Source organism: Arctopsyche grandis, chromosome 7, assembly GCF_051622035.1.
Source record: "Arctopsyche grandis isolate Sample6627 chromosome 7, ASM5162203v2, whole genome shotgun sequence".
In the NCBI taxonomy this organism is placed as follows: Eukaryota; Metazoa; Arthropoda; class Insecta; order Trichoptera; family Hydropsychidae; genus Arctopsyche; species Arctopsyche grandis.
In genome coordinates, this window is record NC_135361.1 from 31,065,790 (window position 1) to 31,084,496 (window position 18,707).

Here is an 18,707-nt window from a genome sequence, read left to right on the forward strand (position 1 = left end):
GGATGCTAACTAAATTTTATAATTAACTTGGTATTAAACTTAAACTTCTAGATATGAAATTTCAGTTCAATAAACCAAAAGGTTTCTGAAAAAAACATAAAAAACTTCGATTCTCTAGAGTAAAAGTACTGCTTCCGGTTCAGATAGAAATATTTTAAAAATATGAAGTTATAAAAATTATTATTTGTATTATATTTAAAAAAAATTTATTCCGATTCAATTAGTGGTTTGGGAGATAATTGAATTCAAAAACTTAAAAAAAGAGGACACCTTTAAGGCGAGGTACCATTTCCGGTCAACTTAAAAATTTGAAAAAAATTTACGTCGTGTCGATAAGAATTTCAGTAACCGATACTAAGTTTCAGTTCGATAGGACTAACGGTGTTAAAAATATCCCCAAAATACACACCCACACAGACACACACACACACACACACACACACACACACACATTTTTTCTAGATCATGAAAACGTGATCAGTGATCGATTCTGAGTTCGAATCAGTCAAAATCTCGAGTTCGAATTTTCGCATGATCACAAAACTTCATCTATTGTTACTACGTACATAGATAAAGTAAAAATATATAAAAGATGAAACCGTCCGTTCGTGAAGGATAAAATATAAATAGCTTTTTATATGTCTGTAATAATAATAATATATGTATATAAAATATATAACGCTGTTTGTCTGTCGTGCTTGGGAGCAGTGAATTCATACATCACATGGTTGCGCACTAATGTTGTTCTTTTTCCGATTACGCTGGATTTTTTTTTGTTCGACGTTTTGAATTCATATAAAATATATCGACTACTTCAAAACTATACCACGTCTATATTTTTGATTGATACCAAAACTGTATGATTGAAAGATATCAACTCAAGTGAAGATATCAACGGGCAAAACTCTAGTGAATATATGTATGTATATTGTAATTCGTAATACCGGGATAGCACGAACGCACTCTGGGTCACTGTGGGTAAAACCCACACCGACAAACAAATACACGATTTATATTGTATTTGCATTATAATGTTAACATCTGCATTAAATTGCCAAACTGTGGAATGTTGTGCTATCTATGTAGTGTTTGATCCTAAGACCTAAATCCGCTATCTTCACAAGCTCATACATATTAGATAAAAAAATGTACCTAAATAACTATTGTACACCTTATTTCCTTGCATTTGGACAGATTATCGAGTATCTACATATATATTTACATACATGTGTCAGCAAATTAAAAATTTGGTTACTAAAAATTTCTTAATATCATAGTCAAAATGAGTTTTAATCAACATACAAGAGTTTATTTGCATTTTTTAGGCAAGAATTTAAATGAACAGTTTTTTTTAATAAATGCAGTAACTTTTAAGAAAATTATATAAGTCATAATAGTGAACTATAATACATAGTGAACGGTCAGTAAATCGTGTATTGTTTTAAGTATTTTTGACAGGCTATAGTCAAGCAGGCAGTAAAAGATAATATAAATGATCATTTGCATATTTAAATTTTTATTTTAATACACAAATACCACAGTGTCTTTACATGTAATCACTAATATGTATGACACATGTGGTCAGATAATAATCAAATAACTATATTATATAAACATACATACATGAAAAATATATAAAAATATATTTAATTTTATTTTACACACATTCACAAGCTACCCAAAAAAAATGAAGAAGAAAATTAAAATTATATACTAACCAAATAAATACAGGCCTTAATTTTATATATGTATTAAAAATGGCAACCATTGAATTAAAATAATTAGATTTATATATAATATATAATATAAGTATTTAAATATACGTATCTATAATACATACATATGTGTTTTAAGCCATGTGTTCACTCCAGTTCGTTCATGAACATACTGCATAGTTTGTTCGTACACAAAACTATTGATTTCAGTTAAAGTGCTAACAGCCAAAAGTTTTTTTTTTAATAGACTAAACAGGTGTTGCATCAAACTTTTAGCGGTCAAAACTTTTGAGATGTCAAAACGCCAATTATTTAAAGGGAAAATCCTATGGACACCACATTATAAAATTACTACAATTCTCGTTTCGGCTAATATTATTAATATTGCTAACCAGGGTACACATACATATATAGAAGACAGAAAATGGAGAATAGGTTCTGTGAATACTTAAACTTCTACCTTATATGTAGTATTTGCATGAACAAACTAGTTCGTTTGTCAATTTGTTCTATTGTGTACAATATAACTGGCTGGATTGGTTCGTGTATGAACAAACTAGCATGTTCATTAACGAATGAAATTTACACATGTTATTACATATGTATATACCTATACATTACTTTTCCTTATTCTACATATATCCATTAAAGAATATATACAGATAGATAAAGTGGAAAATAGACTGAGACTTACACAAAAATACTGAAAATGGAGATGTCTCTAATATATTTGTGTATATGAAATATGTATATGACATCTAGTTTGTCATTGTAAAAGTGTAAAGGGAGATTCTTCAAACCGATTGATCATCGCAAAAAGTGCAAGTGCATCGTGCAAACAAAAGTGTGCCAATTTTGAACCAGGAAACGAACAGAATTCAATCATAAACCCATCGATTACAACTGTCATACGCGGCTTGTTTTCATTGTTATTATTTATTACGAATCGCGATCGATTTTACATCAGCAGTAGGGTTAGACGAGTGAAATGCGATTGATTGCAAATCGATGATTAATCATGACAGTATCTGTGGACATACCTTTTCGATCCATGTAAAAATTGTTATAAAATTAAAAAACGACAAATAAATATTGTCGTTTGTTCCTCATTTAATGATTAGTATTATCGGCTAATAAATATTCGATATGCCAAATGAAGACGTCAGACCCGTGTAATTATTGACAGCATAATTAGTTAATTATTGACAGTTAATTAAATTTAGTTAATTATTGACAACTTTTATAGTGATCATTCATTTTAAATAGGCGTGTATTAAATTGAACAGTAATTTATTCAGCTTTTGATCAGTAAAAGCAGCTAAATTGTCAGTAAATATTTCGAAATTATCAGTGAGTATTCTATATGATCAGTCGTCATATACTCAGTTATTAAACTCAATGATCAGTTATTAAACTAAATGATCTGTTGTTAAACTAAATGATCAGATAATAAAATGAAACGAAATCATTTAGTTTAAAATGAGAAATATCTTATAAGATGAGAAAATTAAAATTTGACCAAAATAAATACCGACATAATCGTAAATGAATAGGGCTAATCCTAACTTAACCTAACCTAACCTAACCCACAAATAAATAAGTGTTAATTTACTACTCGTTTATTATATTCTACTGATAATTTAGAATAAATTACTGATCAAGTTTATAATTTATTCATTTTTTTACTGACCACATCTGGAATTATAAACTGACCGAATAATTCGTTGCCTTTTGAATACCTATACTAACCAAATAAACGCAAGCCTTTTTATAATGAATGCTTTATTTACAGATACAAAATTATGCTACTTATGTATATGTAGTTTGTGCATTCATATGCAATTCTGGTTTCTAAAACTTATTTGTCACCCCTGCTATATACATACGTATTGCATATTTATGCTATTATGATGTGTGGTGGCGAAAGATAATATGCAAACGATCTTCAAACACCCCAACACTGACCAAATGGTCCCCTAGCATCAATACCAGTTTTTTTTTCTTACTTTTTCATTATTCGAAAAGTGCTTTTTGATTGAATTATCTCGATGCAATCAAAACATTAGCTGCGACTCTGCATAATGATATGCAAGTGACCACCGACTGCCCTTTCACAATGATAATATTTTCTTTATGACTCAAACTCGTATTGATCTGGTGGTGAATATCGCATCAGATATGCCTTATATGAAATTTAAAGCTTTGTTACAAAATAAAACCAACTACTTTCCATAGTTTACACAATTCACTGTCCCAGTTGTTAGTTAAGAGATATACCTATAGTTACCCTAAATGCAATTAAATCATTAAGTTCTTATTAGAGCTTGTCGAATGGAACCAGCTAACGACCAGTACATGACTTTTTCGAATCACCATTGATTTGTAATGCGATTAATTCGATTCGAAAATGGTGGACCAATAAATCAACGGGAGGCGATCGACGGGCCATCTGTTGCCGCTCTTTTAAACTAGAGTGAGACTTTCAGTATCTATCAACCTATGCGTAGCTAAATATTAATGATACATTTCATTTAAATTAATACTAAATTAAAAAAAAAGCGTTATTCTTAACACTTTGCCCGCGGATGACCGCTGCAGAAGTCATGCTAAAAACACCAGCAGCGAGAACGGCGTGATTCATGACTTTATCTATGTATTTGAGAAATATAAGAAGGTTACAAAACAAAATTCGATATTGAACCGTACAGACAGATTATGAAATACTAATAACTATGACAGCGATACAAATTGAGCGGAAATGTATGGAAACTTGCACAAGACAAAAGTTCTACTTCCGGTTGTCGGATTTTGTTCAATTTTTTTTAATACTGAAAATAACTATCAGTATTATACAAATTAAATATCAAGAAAATAAAAATAGTTTAAAAGGTCAAAATAAAATAATGAAATATTGTTTTAAAAAAAATACTTCTTCCGGTCTACAAATTGTGACCTAAACCTTATCATCTCTAAATTAATACATAAATAATACTTTTTTTTTTCAGCTTGATACGTTCAGGAGTGTGGACAGAATCGAGACGACAACATTTTTGGCCTTTCTTAGAGGAAAAAATCCCACTTCCGGTTTATTAAATCTAATGATTTTTTTTAATTTTCATCGCAAATATTCAAAAATTATACTTGAATTTTATCATTAAGATAGTGCATGTTATAGTGGTCGAAAAATATTGTGGAAGAAAAATCAAACAGGAGTTAAGTGCCACTTCCGGTTTAGGGATGCTTACCAAATTTTATACGTAACTTGTTATCGCGCTTAAACTTATAGATATGAAATTTCAGTTCAATAAAACAAAACATTTCTGAGAAAAACATAAAAAACCTCGATTCTCTAGAGTAAAAGTATTACTTCCGGTTTACAAATTGTGACCTAAGCCTTATCAGCTCTAAATTAATACATAAATAATACAAATATAAATTTTCAGCTTGATACTTTCAGGAGTGTGGACATAATCGAGAAGACAACATTTTTGACCGTTCTTAGAGGAAAATATCCCACTTCCGGTTTATTAAATCTAATGATTTTTTTTAATTTTCATCCCAAATATTCAAAAATTATACCTATATTTTTTTCGTGAAGAACACATGTTTAAGGGGTCGAAAAAAATAGTGGAAGAAAAATCGAACAACAGTAAACTGCCACTTCCAGTTGATGGATGTTACCAAATTTTATACATAACTTGGCATTAGGCTTAAACTTGTAGATATGAAATTTCAGTTCAATAAACCAAAAGGTTTCTGAGAAAAACTATACTAAACCGATACTAAGTTTCAGTTAGATAGGACTAACGGTGTTCAAAAAATCCCCAAAATACACGGACAAACACACACACAGACACATAGCCACACACACATTTTTTCTAGATCATGAAAACGTGATCAGTAATCGGTTTTGATTCAGTCAAAATCTCGAGTTCGAATTTTCGCATGATCACAAAACTTCATAGATGCAGTAAAAAACGTATTTGGTGTCAGTTGAAATATTTAGTCATTTTAATAAATAGACGTTGATTATTTCTGCAGTTTGTTAGTGGCCCCCATACCACCGATTGAAATACACTGGCTTTGAGAGTATTTAAAACCGGGAAATTCAAAAAATTTCGCACGCGATTATAATACATATTACCGGTTTTGAAAAGCGTACCAACAATGCAAACAATCGATATATGTACATAGTTGTATATTTGTCGCTGCGACTCGTTTGCGCATTGTTCAGATTCGGACCTTTATACCGGAAACGTGTTCGAGGCGCTAATTATCGGGATTAGTCGCGAAAACCAGACGCGAACAAGGGGAGCAAAATGTCGTCAGGCCACTGGCCATTGTGTAGAATATTCCATATTTATTACCCCAGTTTCTATTTTTGCATCGCTCCGCTGTAAAACATGTCGAAAGAAAGGTTATGTCTTCGCGCCGTTATCATTTGACATAAGAAATTGGCCGAAAGCCAGCGAATGACGAACCTGTTCGCCACGCACGATTATCGATTAATTACAGCGTGCACTAAGGTTTTAAACTATTTCTAATGCAATTCCGAGACAAGTAGTCCGAAATATATTGATGTAATCACAATATTCTCCACTCATACACCAACCAGCAGCGTAGACTAGTGGTTAGCATGTATACTTTCAAATGATACATCGAGATTAAAACGACATCCGTCGTTTGCTTCTATAGACTGCCTTTAATACCAATTAACCAATTAACTGCAAATTAATACCAAAAGCGTTTAACGATTCTAAAGTTGCTCATTTTATAGTATTATCAACGATTGTAGTAACCATAAAAATCAAAAAATATTTCCGCTTGTAAATCAATATTTATCCAAAACAGGAATAAATTTAAAATTATTAAAATTGGGGGTTTAAGGGGGGGGGGAACTTCAGAACTTTCAGATTCAACTTTATAAACAATAAAGGATTTGAAAATAGATTTAAAAAAATGCATTGGATTTGGGGGCGACAATGCTAATGTTAATTTTGGTGGGCGACAAAGAAATGGAAGTAATAATGTGTACAATAAATTGAAAATATAAATTGGAGCAGACATTGAAGGAATCGGATGCCCTGCTTACATTTTATATAAAACAGCTGGCCAATTATTATGTGACATTGATCAAATATTTAGTTACTTTGCAATTTACACCGTCAGAACAGAAATACTAAAAGAGTTCTGTGATTTTGCTAATATTGAATTGAAAAATCTACTCTCATAGAACCTACATACTACCTGCAATAGAACGCGCTCTAAAGCTAGCACTTTTCATTTAAATAAATTAAAAATAGATGGAAAAAAAAGTACAGAAATTCTAAATATTATCACTTCGATTGAAAATACATCTATAGAAAAGTCAAAGATTTGATTTTTGGAAGGGGGGGGGGGGTGTCCCAGTTTGACTTGCATGAAATCTGACAACTCTACACATTAATAAAAGTCTCTATAAATGTACTAACTCAATATCAATACGATTGTCAAATTACGCCTTCTTGAGGTGGTAGCATTGTATTGATGTATTTATTCAGTTGGTTGGTAAAAATCTCGGTCCTGCCTCAAGATTGTGGAATTGATTTCCACCCAGCCCACTTCCCGATTATCGATTGTAATTTTCTTGGAAAAGCGTTTCCCTTTTTTGGGTCTGGAAACGAGGGCAGTGTACCGGGGGAAATTCGTGCACGCGTCGTGACGTCACGCCAAGCACGCGACCATTGTTCGCGTGCCACGTGTCACGGCCTTTATCTCGCGCGAGACGTAGCACGAAAGCTTATATTTAAGTATTTGCTCACCAGTCCATTTTAGTCCACTTGCAATAACGTCACTCACGACGACTATGTCCTTCTAGGCATCTTAATAATTATTTATCTATGTGTCCAAAAAATGTTTAAAAGATTCAACCAAGATTATCGCAAGAAAATCTGAAGATTTGGATGGTTGATATCTTCTGTCGGTACGGTGTATGACATACAGATGGTTTCATAAGTACGCATAGTTATACAGAATGTAGGTATATCTTTGATAAATGTAATAAAAATGAGTCTACATAGAAAATAAATAATTTTTAACCTCAACGAAGGTTTATACGGCCTAAATCTCCAAAGATAAAAAAATCTAAGCCGATTTTCAAACAGTTGTACGATCTTTAGAGTGAATTTGATTAAATTAAAAAATAAAAATTCGTCTGCGACACATTTTTTTTAATATAACGTTTTGGAGGTTACTTATATTTTGATTTTTAAATGCTTTTTATTATTACTTAATTATGTTCACAATACATCTTATTTTATAGATACTGATCGACTGATCATTTTCTATTTGTTACAATTTTAATTTAATTTTGTTAGTAATCATAGTATTTACTTATTTATAAACAGAGAGAAACTACAGCTAAAATATAAATTGTAAAATAAATAGTTAAACATAAGCCAATTAAAAGTTTCTTCAGATAGCATGAAAAATGAAAAATGGAACTTTCTATGAAGGATTAGCCAATCAAAAAAGAAAAAAAAATAATAACAATAAAAAAAGAAAAATAATGAAAAATTTGTAAATTATATTAGAAAGTAATAGTAGATTATGGTGAGTAACAGTATTATATTATTCTAATGTTAATGTACTGCATAATAGGAAAAAGAGCTCAAAAACCTATTTACAATTCTTATAAATGCTCATAATACATCTGATACATAATATTATTCAAAGATTTTTAAATTCTTTTTATAATTACTAAATTACATATGTTCACAATATATCTTATATCTATTTTAATAGCTATTGATCTACTGATCATTTTATATTTTATAGTTTTAATAAAATTTTGTTAGTAATTATAGTATTATATTATTCTAATGTTAATGTACAGCATAATAGGAAAAACAGCTCAAAAACCCATTTACAATTCTTATAAACGCTCATAATACATCTGATACATAATATTAATCAAAGATTTTTAAATTCTTTTTATAATTACTAAATTATGTTCACAATACATCTTATATCTATTTTAATAGCTACTGATCTACTGATCATTTTCTATTTTACAATTTTAATTTAATTTTGTTAGTAATCATAGTATTATATTATTCTAATGTTAATGTACAGCATAAAAGGAAAAAGAGCTCAAAAACCTATTTACAATTCTTATAAATGCTCATAATACATCTGATACATAATATTATTCAAAGATTTTTAAATTCTTTTTATAATTACTAAATTATGTTCACAATACATATTATATCTATTTTAATAGCTACTGATCTACTGATCATTTTCTATTTTACAATTTTAATTTAATTTTGTTAGTAATCATAATATTATATTATTCGAATCTTAATGTACAGCATAATAGAAAAAAGAACTCAAAAACCTATTTACAATTCTTATAAATGCTCATAATACATCTAATACATAATATTAATTAAAGACTCTCTAAATCAGGTTACTTATATGTATTTTAAATAAAATATGTATAAGCGGGTAACATTCGGTGAATAGTTCAGATCGCATTTTAAATAATAATCGGCATGTGACGTTGTTGCAACTGTGCATTTCGGGTGCACTCAAACAAATTACAATATATTCGTTCGGTCCCGTTCAAGTTTGATGTCTGACGTAATAAAGTATTAGTTTTCAATGTAATTTCGGTTGGTAGACACCCACGCTTGGTGATTAAATTCGGCGTATTTATTCCCTTTGATATATCTTCGGTCCTGCAACCAGGATCGAACTGGAACACAAAAAAATACAATTAGGTATCAAAACATCACATATTAATCTAATAAAGGTATTAAAATGCATGCGTAGAAATAATTTTATGTATAATATGTAATATCAAGATAATTACCCATTCATGTTGGAACGAATCCAAAGAAAATTTCTCCATTTACTATATCTATGTATGTATGAAGACCAATCTGTTCCTTGGTGCCTTGATGTCTTAAGAGCTTTGTGAAATCTAAATTTTGTCTTCCCATCAGAGCTAAAAAAAATATACTACAATAGTTGACTCTCCCCACCCCCCCTCCCCCTAAAACCGTTCGATTCCTCAACATGCAACATTATTGAGATATCTTCAATGTCAGTTATGATGAGGTGGTCGGGTAGACATTTTTTTTATTACTATTGTTATTTTTTTAATACTTTATATAAATTTTTTTAACAGTTTTTATTTGTAAATATGTATTTAACTATTGTATTTAACGCATTGAGTCATCGTATGAAGCAGATTTTTGCCCAAGTCGACCCGGGATCGAAATTCCTGGGAATTTCACGTTCTTTAAATGTTGTTATAAAGGCGAATTTATATCACATGCTGAAACTATTATGAAGCGAGTGTATCCTTCTTGTATTGAAATGCTGATAATTTAAAAAATATATTTTCACTTTTAACAATAAAACCAACTTTGACCGAAACTGAAAGAGGTTTTGCCATTGCTGGAAATATTTGCAACAAATCGAGGCTTTCAATAGATATATTGCCAATTTTTTTTTACATATTTTGTAAATAAAAAAATAAAATAAATTGAAACAAAAATGTTTACATCATATGTATGTATAATCGGTTCCGAGTTCCGTCCCGTGTCCCGGGAATTGAAAAATTCCCGAAAATCAGAAACCCTACTATGAAGTCACTATTATATAGTGACTTCATAGTAGAGTATAGTATAGTGACTAGTGACTATACTATAGATTTTTACAAAAAACTGGCTGAATGCCAGAATAAGGCATGCAATACCCGTTCCTGTTCCTGTTCCAGTTCCCGTTCCCGTTCCCATTCCCGTTTGGATGGTTGGTCCCAAGTGATGGTTGTAGCTCAACTCGTGTCTCTTCAAAGCAGTGTCATCATAAACCAACTGGTAACGTGGTTACCAACAAACACATTACCTTGACTACACAATGGCGCTTCAAACTTTTGCATCAGTAAAATCGTAATTACGAATATTATTATTAAGAGGTTTTTTTTCACAGTAAGCTTCCCGGACATGCATACAACAAATCCTGAAAGTTCCATCGTAATCGGTTGAGTGGCTTAGGAGCCTATACGAGACAGACAGACAAACAGACATTCAATTTTATATGTATAGAAAAATATAATAAATAAAATAATAATATTAACGTTTTATTATTAAACTGCAGATGCTTTTTAGCGATTATAATTAAATATTCCAAAAATATATTTTAATATATACATATATATTTTAATACGGATCTGCATTTAATACGAACAAAGGCACAGCCAGTCTTATGTAAAATGTAATAATAAAAAAAAGTTGTAAGCCGGTCACGTGCCCCATAAAATGGGCACTCTGTTTGTTCTCTAGAAATGGTGTTTACCCATTAAAGTTATGGATTTTTCAAAAACATCAGGAATCAAACACAAAAATAATGCATCAATAACCATGCTCTACTATTTCTATGTATTTTAATTCTTTTAATAAAAAAATCCCCTAATTTTATGTACTTATATAAAAAAAATCATATTTATAATTGAAAAATGTATCTGTTATTAAGGCAATATATAGTACACATATCTTCTAGTTTTGCATTTTATTTGGTCGTAGTGAAAGTCGACACTTTCCCACGAAAGAGTCAGAGTCACCCCTAACCTCCCCCAATCGAACGGCACGCGACTCACACAATTAGTACAGTCGTGATCGCTCGAGCGTATTCACACTATGTACAAGGCACGTGAATAATAAAAGTTTTTTACTATTTGCATAATACAATTCCTCAAAATGTTATCGAGATGTATAAATATAATATGATCTGATCATTGGAATCGTAGGCCAGAAGTTTACTATTCGAATCAGGTTAAAGCAAAGTGTAGATGCGGGTCAAAGCATTTGTTCAAATTTTTTTTGAAGTTTTGGGTTATGATATATGTACATATGTAAGTACATACATACATATATGAGATTTTGTTGTAATCAATAAATTAAAAAAAAATTGTTCATTTCATTAGCCTTGTTTAAGATTCATGTTTAAGGTTCATATTTTCTGCTTCTCCTTGAAGTAAGCCCCTCACTATTTACATTCAAATCGCAAAAAAAATCAGTTTTTAAAATTGTTGTAAAAGAGTTAGAATTACACTGTATTTTAAAATGTATTTATGAAATTTTGATACATTATTTAGTGTTTGTTATTAGGCGGTTACTCAAAAACCTTAATTTAACCTTAAGAGGGCTTTGTCCATACAAACGTATTACACTCCTCCCTTCCTCAATTACGGCACTAGAGAAATTATTTTTTAATATGCTATGGATATCCACCTTAAGCATGTTTCTATTTTTTTTATTTTTTTGATTAGTTATTTTTTATAGGAGCTAGGAGCCACCAAACATTTATAAAATCGCCTCGTTTTTACACCCACGAAAAGAGTCCAGCGTGCTAATTTAACGGTTGATTTTTAAAAAAATACGAAGACAAAAACATAGAAAATATCTTTCACATAACGATGATGAAATTTTTTTTTAAATTGGTCCACTACTAGCTGAACCCGGCATGCGTTACAATGGCACAATAACACATGCAATTCTCGTTCCCGTACCCGTTTCTCGATTTTACCCTAACAACTCGGGTGGCGACGCGAACACACTTGAAATTATTACGTTGCAATGCCACACATTCCCGTTTTCCCATTCCCGCTCCCGTTTTTGGGCGATTTTTTTTACAGAAACCATCGCGGGCATGCATACAATAACTCATGTAAGTTTCATCGCAATCGGTTGAATGGTATGTTAATGCGTAATTTAATTTGAGTATTAAGTATTAATTTGAAACTGAAGCATTCACTTATCGAGAACGGGAATTGGATGCGTTATTGGGGCATTAAAACGCATGCCGGGTTCAGCTAGTTCAATATGCAAATGAATTATTATAAATGAAAATAAATGCGATTTATTAAATCGTTCGAATTGATGATTGACGATCCCACAGCCCTGGTATTCACAGATCAAATATACCGAAACTACTCTTCCATTAAGTCTTATCTACTTCAGATGATAAAAATTCGGCACATTGAAGAATATACTATACATAAAGTCCTAGTTGTAGATGTTTTAGATAATACGTAGCCGAAGTACATTTTTTTTTCAATGTATTTATATATACGTATACACATATGCATTATACTCACATATACATATCAAACACATAGGACGCATACATATTTTTTCCCCGAAAAATTGACAAGCAATAAGTTTATCTGTGTTCAAACAGAGCAGTGTGTAAACAATGGTTTGCGGTACCCGTGTGAAACTGCTGTGAACCGTTTTCGGAAGGGAACGAGCCAAAGTTCCCTCGGGTCCCTCAATTCCCTTCAATCCCACGCACTTGAACGGTCATGGCCGATGTTGACCATCATCCCCCCACCCGTTCGGGAACCTCGTAAAGGAAGAGGGCTAAAAGTACCAAATCAAACATACTTTCAGAGCTGATAATATCGATTCTTCTTCTTTAACTATCATATGTATGTATGTACATAAGTGCTTGATTTTTAACATAGCTGCTTTAACATTTGTGACAACTTTTCTTGTGAAATGTTGATCACCGCCTTGTATTACCAATATTTGTAGTAAGTCAATCTATTGCTCATTTCAATGATTTTTACAATACAAATACATATGTATATTAGATAATGGTGACGTAAATTTGTTTAATTTTCATAAGAAATCTGAATTTCGGTCGTACATATGTAGTTATAGATTTAAACACAAAGAACAAATCTATGTACATACTTGTCTTCTAGTGATTTTTACTCTATATATAAATTAGCCAGCAGTATGGCTCAGTGGTAGCGTGTATGTTTTTAGCACCGCTATATTGCTGGTTAGACTTGGATATTTGTGAGTCCAATTTGATAGTTTCTTATCAGAGTTTGCCAATTTTATCTGATCATTGTTGAAACGGTTCCTCAAAATTGGAAAAAAAATCATCCTACCTGCTGGCACAAATCTTCTGTATTTAATCTATGTACAATTTATAAAAATTATGTACAAATCTAAATCCATAGATGTTTCAATGGATTAATTAATTAATTGATTGTTAACGTCGTGTTCTTCAGCTTCTCGAAATACAGTGATTTATTTATTTATTTATTTATATAGCAAACTGCTAATGATTGTATCACAAAATAACAACTAAAATTATAACTACAAAAAAATACCATTAGTAGCTGAAACATAAAATTATAATGCCAAACATTGCATTTATTATCTAATACAATTACATCATCTTCCACAAAGGTATCCATTAGCACCCTTCAAGAAAGCACCAATGTTATTAGTAAAGCCCGGACCCAGAGGGTGCCGCGTATTGTTCAAATGTTGTAAATGCATTGTTAAAGGTTTGCCGAACCTTTTTACAAAGGATTTACAACAATGGAACAATGAGCGGCACCTTGGCTATCCTACCTCTAGTTATTAGCACTTCTAATTAGAGGTAGGATAGTCACAGTGCTATCCATTGTTCCATTGGTGTAAATCCTTTGTAAAAAAGGTTCGGCAAACCTTTAACAATGCATTTACAACCTTTGAACAATACGCGGCACCTTCTGGGTCCGGTGACTACTTCTAATGCTCTCAGGGAGGGCATTATACATAGATTTGAACACCTCTGTGAAAAACACCTCCTGCAGTTTTAGCTTTCTTAACTCTACCTATAATTAATTTATTCCTATTTCTAGTTTTATAATTATGTATATCTCTATTCCTAACTATATGATAATTAAAATATTTATGTAATATAAACGCTGCATTGTTTTTAATCAATTGTATAGGAAGGCGCATTGGGGTCTTCTTGTCAAGCCTGCCTGGTATATATCTATGTAAAAATAAAAATAAAAAATAATCATCAACCTTGAGATTTTGACTGGTTTGTACTTAACATCGACCATTGATCAAGATTTTATTGTTTTTACAAAAGTGTGTGTGTGTGTATTATTTTAATTAAAATGTGTACACAAATCCAAACTTCCAATATATATATGTATCGTATGAAATCGATTCCATTATGAAAATTTCCCCTCAAGTTCTGGCCAATAATAATGGCACAAACATTAATTCAATTATATTTCTATTTTGTTTGCCACACTCCAGTCATAATCGGAAGGGGGACGGATCCTGCAGCCGAGATGAAAGCAAGGGGGTGCCTATGGCGATACGGTTCACGGGGGTGGTGGTGGATTTGGACGATCATTTCCTGACTCCACATTGCTATGGTTGGACGTCTCCTGCAGCACCATCAGACCTCATCTAAAATGTTGAAAAACATAGCCGCGGAAGTTCGCAGGAGATGCTGCAAGGTAAAAATCTTACGACCCAAAACTTTTCGTATAAAATAAAACACAAATCAATAGAACTTTATTTACAGATTTTGAAAAGGCTCAACCTTTTAAGAGACGACAGATCGAACAGCACCCAAAAGATCAACAGAGTAGAACCACTGCTTTCAGTGCCAAATGATTTGAAAGCATCACAGCTTCCATCCACTCCTCCGTTTCCCACAACTGGTGACACTGGCTCAATTTATGAAAACGTCTGCTATGACTCGGCGTATGATTCGGACGACTTTGATGATGAAGAGTCGAGAAGTGTTACAAATGAGACTGCATTGTACGGAGAACGATTTGACAATGTGTGGAATCAAACGATTGAATCATTGGTGGTTTTAGCATGTATTAATGGACATCATCCTGTTTAAATTGTCCATATTTACTTGTGCGTAATTTTTAAATTGCGTAAGTGGATGGTCTTATTGTATCTATTGTAATATAAACAGATATTTATTTTAATATAGTGCTTTCTAGTCAACTGTATTTTTTTTTTACTACCAAGTTTCACTAACTTATCCATCTACCCACAAAATTTCCTCACCCCACCCACCTTACGTCAATACTGACTTTTCACACTTGCTTTGGTTTAATTCGAGCGCTTCTTTCTTCAGCTAACTCTAGTCATACCTTTCACCCATGTGTTTCGATTTCTGTCTCTTCTACAATGCCTAATTTTTAATGCAAAAGTAATAATATTTCACCCAAATGTACTTCATCTCAATTTCATTTGTCTATTTATCCCCCTTTCTTTGTTGTTGGACATGTTGATGACTTCTGCTAGTTTAACCACTTCGATCCCAAGCGGACAGGGGTATCCTATGTCCTATATACTTTTTATTCGATAATTATTTTTTTAATTCGGTTTTATCAGTTTTAAAAAACACGTCATAAACATTAAATATATACATATATGTATGTAATGACAAGCAGCGATAGTTTTAACTTGAGGTATTCAAGTGGTTATCTATTTTAGATCCGTCATATGACGGGATGAAAACCAGACTGGTACAAGTGACATTTTTTAAAAAAAGCTGGTTTAAGTGCTACAATAATAGCATTTCATTTTATTTGATATTATTTTAGCACTTCAACCAGATTTTTTTAAAAATGTCACTTGTACCAGTCTGGTTTTCAGCCCGTCATATTTAATGTGCATCATTATTTTTGTGTTTTTTCTAATTATCTTACTTAATTGCTTAATTTGAATCTAATTATTATTATTAGTTTATTGTTGTTATAAATATAATCTAGGTTATTATTTTTATTATTATTTTATTTATTGAAAAATCAACAGACAGGATGTACATAGATATGTATAAAAAAACAAATAGTAAATAAATAATATATGTAACATCCGAGTCCAATAACAGATTTGTACAAAAATGAAAAGATATATATATAAGGAAAACAAATTAAAAAGTAAAGAATAAAGGCATGACAAAATATGTAGAACATTGCATAATTAAACTATAGTATTAAAATATTGGGAAAAGGTTATAAAATAGAATATAAAAAGAAATTGAAATTTACAAATACAAATGAAAATTATCTTACCACTATCATTGGTATTATTATATTGTTATTTTTTCTTTTTAATGTTTAAATTTTTCTTTTTCTCTCACCTACCTACATACATGCGAAAATTTTTAAATTGGTTTATCTTCTAATAATTATTTTTTGTTATCAATTTTTTAATAAATAAAACTGTAAATTTTCCTAACAAAATAAATAAATCACAATCAACTATTTTATTTTTATCTTAACTTTTATATATAAAATAAAAAGCGATGCAGAATGCTTTATATGTACAGCTTTAATATTGCCAAAGTTACAAACCACATATGTATGTAGTTTCAAACCTACACAGTACTCCGAATAATCATATTAAACTAGCAAAGGTACCCGGCATCACCCGGCCAAAAATCTTTAAAAAAATACATTTAAAAGAAACGAGTGAATGTTTCAACTAAAATACAAAGCATCACTAATCATAAATACATAGATATCAAAAAAAATCTAATGTCAAATTTTGATTTCATTTAATTCATTTGTTAAATTTTTATTTTAAAAGAAAATAATCTCTTTTGTTTTGAATATGATGGCGCTGCACGCGGCGACAGTAGCAAGTTTTTGGCCGGATATGCGGAAGCAATGCGTGCGAGAGGGACGCGCATACTGACATATGGCAACGGCAATGAGTGCGAGCGAGACGAAAGCCGTGGGAACAGGTCTTTGGGCGCAGTCCCAGCAGTCACACACCTTTGCCGAAAGGGGAGACTACACTATGATACATAAATATATCGAATAAAACATATGCCTCAAACACACATGCATATAGCATTTGCGAATTATAATCGACACTGCATACGTACATATGTCATATGAGAGCGGGGTGGGAACAATTAGACGATTAGTATCTTCAAAATTAGCACTTGATATTATTAGTAGTAACACGAGGCACTATATAACGGTTCGGTGATTACTGGTCACAAAATCACTAAAACCTCTATAACTATCATACTAACTATAAATCTCATCTGGCAGCCGAAAAGTCCATCATACTAACGATAATTATCATACTAACGAGAACTTGTGTGTCAAATATTGCGTATTCGCGATTTTAATGGCACAAATTGTGTTTGTGACCGCCGCAATGTGACTAATAATCACTATAAAAAGTGAGCACGGTTTGAAAAACTGAGCATTGCTTTGTGACGTAGTACGAACAATCAGTGTGATGCCAGTTGACAGACATCAGTGTGTGTGTGTGTGACGAAATAAGCCTTTTATATTTGACTAGTGGCCTGTGTGCAAATATGTACTTGTGCACTCCATTTGATCGGCCGACATAAACAAAATAATAAATTTAAAACACTAAAAATAATTAAATTTTAAATATTGTTATTATATTAGTGTTGTAGCCGATGAAATATTATCGCATGGGTGTTGGCATATTAAGTCTATATATATATAAAATTGAATGTCTGTTTGGCTGTTTGTCTGTCTGTCTGTCTGTCTGTCTCGTATAGGCTCCTAAACTACTCAACCGATTACGGTTGAACTTTCAGGATTTGTTGTATGCATGTCCGGGAAGCTTACTGTGAAAAAAAATTTACTGACGTGAAAGTTTGAGCGCCATTGTATAGTCAAAGAAATGTATTCGTTGGTAACCACGTTACCAGTTGGTTTATGACGACACGGCTTTGAAGAGAAGTTAGTTGAGCTCCAACCATCACCTGAAATGGGAACGGGGATTGCGTGCGTTATTGTGGCATTGCAACGCATGCTAGTTATTAAATAATAAAAAAAATTAAAAGAAATGTGACGATTCTGTGTTCGATCCACACGCGGTTGAATTTTTTTCAAATACCCTTTAAATATATTTATATGTAATTGTTTAATATTTAAAAAAATGGTAAGAACTACCTACCTACCTACATATAAACAATATAAAACACCAATAGAAAATTAATTAATTAAATAAATTTTCAATAGATGGCTTTAAATGCGCAGAGACTAATTTTCCAAGAGAAAACATTGGTAGCAAACAGTATATATAGAAGTTTTTTCTTTCATAATTATATTCTTACTATTGGCAGTGGTTAAGCTGTGATGTACATATGTGTGTCGAATTGAAACTAATATTATAG